The sequence below is a fragment of the Panthera pardus genome, unplaced genomic scaffold (assembly GCF_024362965.1).
Source record: "Panthera pardus isolate Hobbes unplaced genomic scaffold, ASM2436296v1 HiC_scaffold_12, whole genome shotgun sequence".
NCBI lineage: Eukaryota > Metazoa > Chordata > Mammalia > Carnivora > Felidae > Panthera > Panthera pardus.
This window is the reverse complement of record NW_026526677.1, coordinates 45702535-45713227: the sequence shown is the minus strand read 5'-3', so window position 1 is coordinate 45713227 and position 10693 is coordinate 45702535. Positions and strand designations below refer to the sequence as shown.

Genomic DNA, 10693 nt, shown 5'->3' with positions numbered 1-10693 from the left:
TGTGTCTCCCTCTCTCTGACCCTCCCCCCATTCATGCTCTGTCTCTCTCTGTCTCAAAAATAAATAAACGTTAAAAAAAAAATAAAAAATAAATAAAGAAGATAGGGGCACCTGGGTGGCTCAGTCGTTAAGCCTCTGGATTCGGCTCAGGTCATGATCTCGCGGTTTGTCAGTTCCAGCCCCGCGTCCCACTCTGTGCTGACAGCTTGGAACCTGGAGCCTGCTTTAGATTCTGTCTATCTCTCTCTCTCACTCTGCCTGTCCCCCACTCACACTCTGTGTCTCTCTCCTTCAAAAAAAATAAACATTAAAAAAAGAAGAAGATAAAGAAGGGTGAAGGGGGAGAGAAGGACAGGAATGGGGTAAAATGGAGAGGCTGCTATTTTTCTTAAAATTTTTTAACGTTTACTTATTTTTGAGAGAGAGCACAAGAAGGGAGGGGCAGAGAGAGAGGGAGACACAGAATCCGAAGCAGGCTTCAGGCTCCGAGCTGTCAGCACAGAACCCAATGTGGGGCTCGAACCCACAGACCACGAGATCATGACCTGAGCCGAAGTCGGATGCTTAACCGACTGAGCCACCCAGGGCCCCAGGGTGTCTGCTATTTTTCATGTATTTTTGTACGGAAGTATCATTGACATACCTTGTTACGTTAGTTTCAGGTGTACAAGGTAGTAATTTCACAAGTTTATACCTTATGCTGTGCTCACCACAAGCATGGCTACCCATGTGTCACCATACAGCGCTATGACAATATCGTTGGCTATGTTCCCTATGCTGTACCTTTCCTCCCTGTGACTTCTTCCTTCCATAACTGGAAGGAGGCTGCTATTTTAGAAAGCGTGGTCTGGGAAGTTTTCTTTGATGTGGGCTGGTGATTGGAGGGGGTGATTCCTATATTTGTCTACGAAAGAAGATGTGTGTATGCCTGGAAAATGTACACCTCACTTTTACATCTCTTCACTGTTGTTTATTCACTTATCCAAACAGTATCTGTTTTTGTGAATGTGCTGCCACTTTGATAGCTACAGGAGAGCTGAGTGAACCATAAAGGATGGTATCTGCCTCCCAGAGTCTATAGAAAGACAAGAAATTACAAGTGCGATAGTGCTTTGAGAGAGGAAATACAGGGTACTTTTATGGCTGGGAGGTCCGGGAAGGCTTCCCTGAGGAAGTGACCTTTAAGCAGAGAAGCAGGTATGAGCCAGTGTAATGTGGACAAAGGCATTGAGAGTGAGGGAGATTTACAAGCACAGGGGTCACTGTACAACTTTGTTTTGCTGATGACTTTCAACTTTGCCACCTATCCAGTGTTCCAATGGCTAAGAAGAAACAGCAGTTGATTATACTTCCTTGCTTCTCTCTGGCAGATGCACAAATGCACAAAGAATTTATTTAGCAGTAGAGAATAAAAGACATGACATGGCACAAGGGACAAAAATAATAATACAATCAAAACTCAATGACTCCATTTGTGCTCAAGATTTGGATATCTTTATTTACAGTAAGTTTTATTGCAAATCAATCCTTTAGATAGCTGGAGTGCCCTTTGAAACACAGAATTGGGGTAATAAATTTTCCAAAGACCACTTATCAAGCCATAGTCATTTCCAGTTTTGTTTTTAATTGGACGGCATATAAATTTTCTTGTGTCTCTAACGTAAGATTTATGATACAGAGAGAGAAAGAAGCAGTTGCGGGAGGAGACAACACGAAAACTGTCAAGGAAAAATATGTAAGTTTTATTCCTCGTCTACGCTGATTGATTTCTTGAAACCCGGTATGATAATGATGTAGGGTAGGAAAGCTGTGGGCCCATTTAATAAGCGTATACCATACTCAAAACTGTTTATAATGAAGGACAATTAGGAATAAGAGTTTTGCCTAATGGTGTATGATTCCTCCACGCAATGGTATATGCCATCGCCATTAGGACATCATGTTATAGGAGAAAGCTGAATGGCCTGGAGGAATGTTCATGCTGGATCAGTTTTTTTTTTTTAATTTTTTAAATCTTTATTTTTGAAAGAGAGAGAGACAGAGTGTGAGTAGAGGAGGAACAGAGAGAGAGGGAGACACAGAATCCAAAGCAGGCTCCAGGCTCCGAGCCGTCAGCACAGAGCCCGATCCGGGGTTCGAACTCACAGACTGCGAGATCATGACCTGAGCCAAAGTCGGATGCTCAACCGACTGAGCTACCCAGGCGCCCCATGACGGATCAGTTTTAAAAAGCAGGATGATAAAAAACAAAGTCAGTGTGATAAAAGGTCACAATATAATATAATTACAAAGAAAACTTCGCCAAGAAAACACATCAATATTTTAATAGGAGTTATATCCGCTTAATGAGACGATAGATTATGTTTAGTTTCTTCTTCATGTGTCTTTCTTCATGTGTTTTCCAAATTTTTTAAGTCACAAACATGTACTAGTTTTTATAACCTGTAAAAAAAAACCATGGATATTTGGGTCTTTTTATTTTTTATTGCAATGAGAATGCAGGGATTTGAGCAGCAACCTTCTTATGATGGACACACATTCTTGTACAAGATGGGAGTCTTCCTCAGGTAGGAAGTCTCCCTCAGGTAGGTTTTGAATCAGTAGTTTTTACACAAGTGAAGTAAAGGGCCCAGAATTGCTGAAGAGAATCAAACAGGCTTTGTTGCTTGGGGTAGTGCTTGGGGATTATTGGCTTTTATTAAAACAAACAAACAAACAAACAAAAAACAAAACAAAAAACCCAGAAACACCCAAGAGAGAGAGCCAAGGAAATCAGACAACTTTACAAGGAGTAATGCTTCATAGAGGAATTCTTCTGTTACGAATGACAAGTTTAAATAATGTCCCTAGAAGCATTGCCTACATCTCATACCCAACTTTTGACCTTTTAACTAGAATGTGTATGGTGCATTCTTAATAATATGTTGTGGGCCTGTTTGCTGGTTGTTCTTTTGTTCATGGTGTGTGTGCGTGTGTGTGTGTGTGTGTGTGTGTGTGTGTGTGTGTCTGTGTGTGTGTGTGTTTATGTAATCCACCTTTGTTTTTATGGTCCCTGGATTTTGTGTTATGTTTAGAAAGATCTTTAAAGTTTGTAAAAATTTTATTCATAGTTTCTTCCCCTGGTTTTTTAAAAATTTTTATTTATTTTGTGAGAGAGAGCATGTGCACACACTCAAGCAGGGGAGGGGCAGAGAGAGAGGGAGAAAGAGAATCCCAAGTCGGCTCCACTCTGTCAGCACAGAGGCTGGGGCTCAAACCCACGAACCATGAGATCATCATTTGAGCTGAAATCAAGAGCTGGATGCATACCCGTCTGAGCCACCCAGGTGCCCTACTTCCCATGTTTTTATAGATTTCACTCTTTACATTTAAATCCTAAATAGTGATGGGTTACATTTTAGGGAGAGAGCAAACTTTATGTGTTTCCATATGGCTAGCTAGTTGTTTTAATACCATTTGTGGGAAACTCCACATGTTTTTCCTCAATAATTTAAAAGTCACCTTTATATTATACTCAATTTTTGTGTCTTTTTGGTCTGTTTCTAGATGCTATGCCTTTTCATTAATCTCTTGATCTGTTTCTAAACCAATACTAGACTATTTTAATTACCACACTCTTATAGCATGCTTTGCTAATGTTAGGTCACATCCCCCAATCAGTCCCCTGTTTTCTTTTTCAAAAGCATATTGTAATTTTTTTTAGTTAATGAGTTTCTTAAATGACTTAACACTTCGCTTTACTAGCCTGAATGGAGATACACACACATACACACATATATATATGCACACATATATAATATATAATAATATGTATGTAACATACATGTGTATATATTATCCAGAGATTGAATTTTAGTGCTGTTCAGTCTAGTAAAACAGGGCAAAAAGTATGCCAGTTTTTTGAAGACAGTGTCTATTTGTTCTTCAGGGTTCTGTTGAGAAGTGATGTGGTCACTGGTGTTTTAGCTCCCTCTAGCAAACACCCCTCAGCCAAATGGAAAAGCCCCTTCGACATTTGAACGCCAAGGTCTCTGGAATATTGGCCATGTCTGCAAGCAAGATGTAGCCTAAAGCCTAATTACACGGTCTAGGGCACACACTCTCCCGCTCTGGGCTGGTATGACCATCCCATTTAAAAAAGAGCCAAGGAAGGTCTTTTCAAAAACAGCTGAGAGAGGTATAAATCCTGGTAAGCCCACTAATGCCCGATGTTTAGAGGTTCCATTTTTGTGTGTCCAGACAGTCAATGTTGGTTAAAAAAATAAAATTGTACCCACACATATAAACATAGACCACTTTCAGTTGGGTTGGCTGCTGAGAGATGGCCACAACTCTTTTTCTAATTTCCCCTTAAATAACCAACGTCTTTACAAAATTGTCTGTACTCTTGGGCACCATGTCACCTTCACGCATTTCTGTCTGTGATTTCCCTAATTTCCTATGGCAGATGTGGCTGTAGACGCAGTGTTAGTGAAACAGTCTCTTTGGTGTTCCAACCAAAACCTTTGCCTCACGTGTAAGTTTCTGTGACCTTCTCAACCTGTCTGCTGAGACTTTCTTCTGAAGTCTCCCAAACGCAGCTATTCACTGCTCACTTCTTTTGTTGTTCCTACTCTGTATTTTCTCCTGTTCTCATTCTTCTTTCACTTCAGTAGCACCTTTGGGGGATCTTGCTCAGTCCATACCCCCAGCTTTGAGAACGACCTGTCTGAGCCTCTCCTGTTCTCTTTCTCTCCCCGTGGCTGAAAGCGTTCATGAAGGGCCAGGTACAAATGGGGCGGAGGGTGATGAGCTACAGAGAAAGAGAATCATAAGGCACATAAGCAGAGGGAAGGCAAGTCCAGGGGACATGTGACCTCAGAGAGAGGAGGAGATGGGAAGTGCTCTGTGCCAATGGTGCCGCAGCTCTGGTCCTTTGTGGGGGGTGGGGGTGGGGGCGTGGCTAGCTGTACTTCTTCCTATGAGATATTCTTGTCTGCTCCCAATAAACCTCCCCCTTTGGGCTTAAGTTAGGTGAAGAGGCTTCTATTTCTTGCATCCCCTAAATGTGAGGTGACACCCTTAGCCCTAAGACATAGTCCTGGGTAATTTCCTTTTCTCTACCTGAAACCGCAAACAACTCATTACCCTTAAGTTGATGACTCCTGAATCTGTGTCTCTAAAGTATGAAGTTTCTTTGTTTTCCAAAGGAATTGTCCAAAGGAAGAGGGGGTTTCCTGAAGTAGTTAAGAGTGTGAGTTCTGGGTTCAGATTGCCTAATTCGCATGAGATCTTAAGACCTTTCTCTGTGCTTCTATTTTCCCACCTGTAAAATGGGAATACTAAAAGTATCTACCTTGTAGGGGGTTGTGAGAATTGAATGAGTTGATGCATATAAAGCTCTTAGAAATAGTGCTTGACACGTTGTAAACCTGCAATAAATATTATTGTAATTACTATTATTTATAGGAACACATTGCTACTTGACTTTCTGCTTTCCAGCTTCCCAGCTTCCTTGCAAAGAGAATACAACTGCCCGGTCCTGTCACTGGCTCCTCCATTCAGTCCAGCAGTCTTGAAATTTGACTTCAGGTCTGTTTGACTTTGGGGCCTGGACTTATTCCATTAGACTAGCAGTTCCCAAATTGGACTACCTGTCAGATACCAAAGATTTTGAATCGGAATCCTTCCAAATTAGGACTTGAGACTCTATATTTAAAAAACAAACAAACAAAAAACCCAAACGAACAGACTAAACACAACTCTTCAGTTAATTCCAATGGACCTGACCACGGGTCAGAGTTTGGGGAACTACTGTGGATTATACTCTTTTATCCTCACTGACTTTCTCTGTAAAGTGGGTGCAGTAAATACCTATTGCATAGAATTGCTAACCTAGTATGTATTGTAGCTTTACTGTGTGCCAGGAACTGTGCTAAGGGCCTTCTTCCTACTGTCTCATTTAACTTCCACAGCGATCTTGTGAAGTCGATATTAGATTATCCCCATATTACAGATGAGGAAACTGGGGTAAAAGGAGGTTACACTGCTTGATAAAAGCATTCACCTTGCAAGTGTGGAGAGTGAGCATATCAATCGGCAAGGTTAAAAAGAATAGCATATTAGATCATGTATTTAAAGCATCTGATACACCGTAGGTGCTCAGTAAAGCTCTCTTTCCCCTTCCTTGTATCTCTGTGATTCTGTTCATGCCCAGTGAATTTTAGATGAGGACAACACTTTGACCTTAACAGTGCCCAGAGAATTAAAAACCAGTATTCTAGGAGGGACAAAACAAAAGGGAAGTAGGTACCAGTGAAAGATGGAGGTTGGTTGGGATGGCCAACAGACAGAAACACAATGTGTAATTACCTATGGAAGAACAGGCTCATGTGAGGAGAAACAGTAGCTTGGCCACTGAGCGTAGGAAAAGTCAAGGTGACAAACTTTTAAAGAGGAGAACCAAGGTATGAGGGTAGAAGCACTTCATCTTAGAGAGGCAGAGTCCTAAAAGGACGACCTGTCCTGGGACCGCTCCTACCCCTGGCCATCCAATTCTTATTTAGAAATTTCTGTGACAGGAAATTCAACTTATCAAGGAAGAAGAGGTTCTAGTTGTTAGAAAACTCTTCATATTGGTTCATTTGAGAGGTTCTACCCACAGGTCCTCCTTCCACCCCTTAGGGCTCTGAAGAATGAGTCTAATACTCTTCTCTTTGACAGCCCTTCAAATACATGAAGATAGTTACCTTGTACCCCTGGGGGCAAAACCTTCTGCTTCCTTTCATCTTTCCTCATGTGACATAATTCCCAGCCTTTTTATATCCTGGTCCCTCTCCTTGTGCATGTAGATACTTTTCTTGCCAAGCCCTAATTGGAGACATTGTGTAATGAGCAACACTGGGCAGCACTGTAACACCCAACTTGCTTTACACGTCAGACTTTTATCAATGCTGCCTAAGACAGCATTCATTTATTTTGGCAGCCATATTTCACTAAGGACTCATATTTGAGTTGTCTGTCACCTAAGCCCATTTAGGCTTGCTTGTACATGCATCCGTCAAGATACCTTTGCCTTTCAGCAGTTAGTTTCCCAGGGTGAGACCCCCACATTTATCCCTGTAAGAGCTAGCCCACTGCTCCAACACTGCATTCAGCTTATGTATGTAATGGCATCTCTTCCCCTCCTGGTTTGGTATCATTCAGAAATGTGATGCAAATCCTCTGGGTTTTCATTCAAAGCACTGATGGAAGTTTTGAAGTCTGGGCCCTGGAGAGAGCCTTCTGCCATTCTGATGGCAACTGGTATGGTGTGAAGGTTCTGAAGTCAAATAAACCTGGTTTGAATTGGGAATCTGCCATCTACTGCATGACATTGGACTAGCCGGTTAAACTTGGAGTTTCAGTCTCCTCATCTGTAAAATGGGGTTGTGAGGACTAAGGGAGAAGATGCAGGGAATGCATTTATCACATGATTGATGCTGCACAAATATTGATCCACTCTATTCTTTTTTCAGGTTGACACAAATTCATTTATCAGCATCTTTAGGTTATGGTTGCTTAAGCCAGTTATTCACCCAATTAATTACACTAGAATCCAGGCCTATATTTCTTTATCTTGTCCACAATATCTTGGGAAGTGCATTACTAAAACGCCACTTACATAAAGTGGTTTCCTTATGAAATCAGGGCAGGGACAAAGTAAACAGCAGTAAGATTCCACCTGCATATAAATTTAGAAAAAAATAGTAAGCTACCAATGAAGTTAGTTGACCTTGAGAACAGTTGATATTCAGGCCATAAGTGCATATTGGACAACCACTCTGTGCCTGGCAATGAGCTGGAGACAGCAAGGATTTTACGATGATTAAAATGCAATGTTTGTGTTCAAGGAAAGAGGCTACAATTCTAGAGTCGTAGGGGCTAGTCTGGGTCATAGAACTGGCTGAAGTGATTTAATCCCATTTGTTCGTGTATCCAGTTAACAACATTTGTCAATCACTTGCTAGATGTCAGGCCCCTGCCCCCATCCCTCTACCTCACTCCCATTAGGTGCTCAAAGGAGGCGGGTGAGTATAAGAAAAAAAAACAAAACACCACCCTTGCATTCGGGGAGTTTAACAAGCAGAAGGGTTGAGAGATCTTTGTGCTTAAAGGCCCTCTGCTGAGTGCTTGAGATGCAAAAGTAAGACAGATTCGCTGTCATCTCAGTACCTAAGTTGTGTTTTATTATGAAATATTGATTTGTTTCCTTCTGTCCCACTCCCTCGACAGCTTTTCGCGGTGGAGACGGCGGCCGCCGGGACGGTGTCTGCCACACAGTAGGTGGTCAAAACCCGGCAGCGGGAAGGAAATGCAATGGAACCGCCGCGGGCTTGAGTTTTCTCTTTTGAACAACGAGAATGACAGCTCCAACGGGACACTTGGAGGTCAGGACGAACGAAAGGAACCTAAGAAGCTTGGATGGGAAAGCCTCCTAGAAATAGTAAGTATTCGTTCTCCCGTTTGGACTTTGGCAAGCCAGGGTGTTTTAGGAAGGGTCTGGCACTCTGCGTTCCTAAAATTGGTTTCCTAGATGGAGTCGCAGGGAGGCGAGTGAGGAAACGCTGCATTTCGTCCGGGTGTCCGAGGGAAGAAGAGAAGGAGGAGGGGTGAAACCGCTGAGCCAGAAGCAAGCCAGGGTCCTACAGAAGAGGGACAGCCCAGGCGACCGCAAGCAGTGCGGCGTCTGCACCCGCAGTGGCCACCGCGAGCAGGAGACCTAAAGGGAAGGGAAAGGGCAGGGGCGAGGAAATCCAGGGAAAGCGCGCGGATTGGTCTGCTCCTCGGGGCGTGTGCTTCTGTGCGCCAAGCGATTGGTGGCGGGAAAGTAGCAGGTAAACCAGCCCCCACCGCCCCGCCATTGGTCAGAGGCCTCTCTAGCCGCCACACAACTGGCCAGCGGGCCGCCGAGCGGCGCGCGGATTGGTCGGGCGCGACCGCCGAGACCGGCTCCCTTCGGGCGCTCGGATTGGCTGGTGGAAAGAGGCAGGTATCCGGGCTCCGCGGCTCCTCCATTGGTGGGCGGGGAAGGGGGGTTGGGCACAGCGATTGGTGGGCGGGGGGCCGGGCCTGGGCCGGCGGGGAGCGGATTGGTCGGAAAGTAGGTTAGTGGTGCGACATTTAGGGAAGGCAGAAAGTAGGTCAGGGACGGAGGTGCCTGTTTACCCGCGCCGGACTCACCGCCGCCGCCGCCGCGGGATCCGAGTGGGGGCGCGGACGCGGGCGCTCCCGCGAGCCACGGTGAGTGTCGGGCCGGCCGCGGCCGGCGGCGCGGCCCCGAGCACCCCGTCGGGGGCCGTTAGCACCCTGGCAGGCGCGGCGCCCCCGCCGCCGCCCCGGGCGCAGCCCGGCCGCCGGGGAACCCTGCCCGACGTGCCCGCTGCCGGCCTTAAAGGGCCCGTGCCCGCTCCCTGCCCCCACCCCAGCCGCGGGGAGGCTGCGCCCCTTAAAGGCGCCGCGCCCGGCCGCCCCCATCCTCTCTCGCGGGGGCTGGCACTGCAGGGTTGGGCGGGCAGAGGTGCCGCAGGCGCCCTTAAAGGGACCGGGAAAGTGTCCGCGGGAGTACCTACCTCCTCTCAGGGGGCATCGCTACCTGAGGGGTGGGGAGAGGAGGGAGGAAGCAGCCAGCTGCCTCTTAAAGGGACAGCTCCGCCCTTTGGGAGCAATGATCCGGCTCTGGGCGAGTCCTAGAATGTATCCCTGGGAGCTGGGGGGGAGGGGTGGGAGCCCTCGAGAGGACCATTCTTGACGGCTGCACCCCAAGGGCGTTGGGCAAGCAGTGCCTCTTCTGCCCTTCCTCCCCATCTCCTCCACTTCCCTTTCGGGAGCCAGCGGAGCTGGGAGGGGGTGGGGAGGGCGTCTCCGTCGGGCTTGGGGAGTCCGAGCCTGCTCGCCCCTTCGGCCCAGTCGCGGGGCCTGGCGCTGCACCCGGGAATCCGGGCCCCAAGATGGGGCAGACCCCAGCTTGCGAACTTTCGTCCGGCCTGCGCCGTCTGGGTCCTCGGCGGCCCTGGGAGGATCCCCCGTGGTCTCTGAGCAGGTGCCCGACGGCACGGGGACGTCCCGCGGCGTCCAGGTGTGGGCCCGCCACCCGCCCTGGAAGCCCGGGAGCCCCGCGGAGAGCGCTGCGAGGCTGGCTCTTGCACCGAGTTTGACAGATGTCAGGGAAGAAAGGTTCCCATTCGCGATTGCTGAGCGTTGACAGCCACGAGAGCTCTCGTTGGCTCTGAGGTAGAAGTGGAAGAGTAGAAATTAACGCCGACCTTGTCGGGCTTCAGTCGGTGACCCCGAGGGGTCACAAAAGCCTGCTCCGGACGGCAGGCGGGTGTCGGAGGGCAGGCGCAGGGGAAGGAAGGGTTGTCCTGAACATCGGCGTCGGTTGTCCCTGGCAGTGCTGGCCGATGAGGGAGCAGGCTGACACCCCTCACCCCACATTCCCTAGCCCCCTTTCCCTCCTCCGCTTCGGCCCCTTGGCCCCTTCCCGGTCCAAAGCGTTGTTTGGGCACTTTGGCGCTTGCTAGTCTCTTCTCCCTGCTTACGAAGCTACTCCTCAGCATGCAATTATTAGCCAAGTTTTCTCACCCAGCTTCCAGAAATAAGATTCGGTATTTGTGCAGAAGCATTTCCTGGCTGTACCTGTATTTCCAGGATCTCCGTTAAAAAAAAAAAAAAT

At 47.0% G+C, this 10693-nt stretch overlaps 1 protein-coding gene across 13 annotated transcripts in view; it reads left to right on the top strand.

The window, feature by feature from the left end:
• Nucleotides 1-1624: 1624 nt before the first annotated feature.
• Nucleotides 1625-10693, top strand: part of BMAL1 (basic helix-loop-helix ARNT like 1) — a 106932-nt gene continuing 97863 nt past the window's right edge. For 10 of the 13 annotated variants that reach the window (XM_019456377.2, XM_053899967.1, XM_019456376.2 and 7 more), the window contains exon 1: nt 9160-9261. The gene's annotated coding sequence lies outside the window, so the exon portion shown is untranslated. Of the gene's footprint in view, nt 1736-8253; nt 8465-9159; nt 9262-10693 lie in introns of those variants that run through there. The other 3 variants (XM_053899964.1, XM_053899966.1, XM_019456370.2) reach the window with 2 other exon arrangements.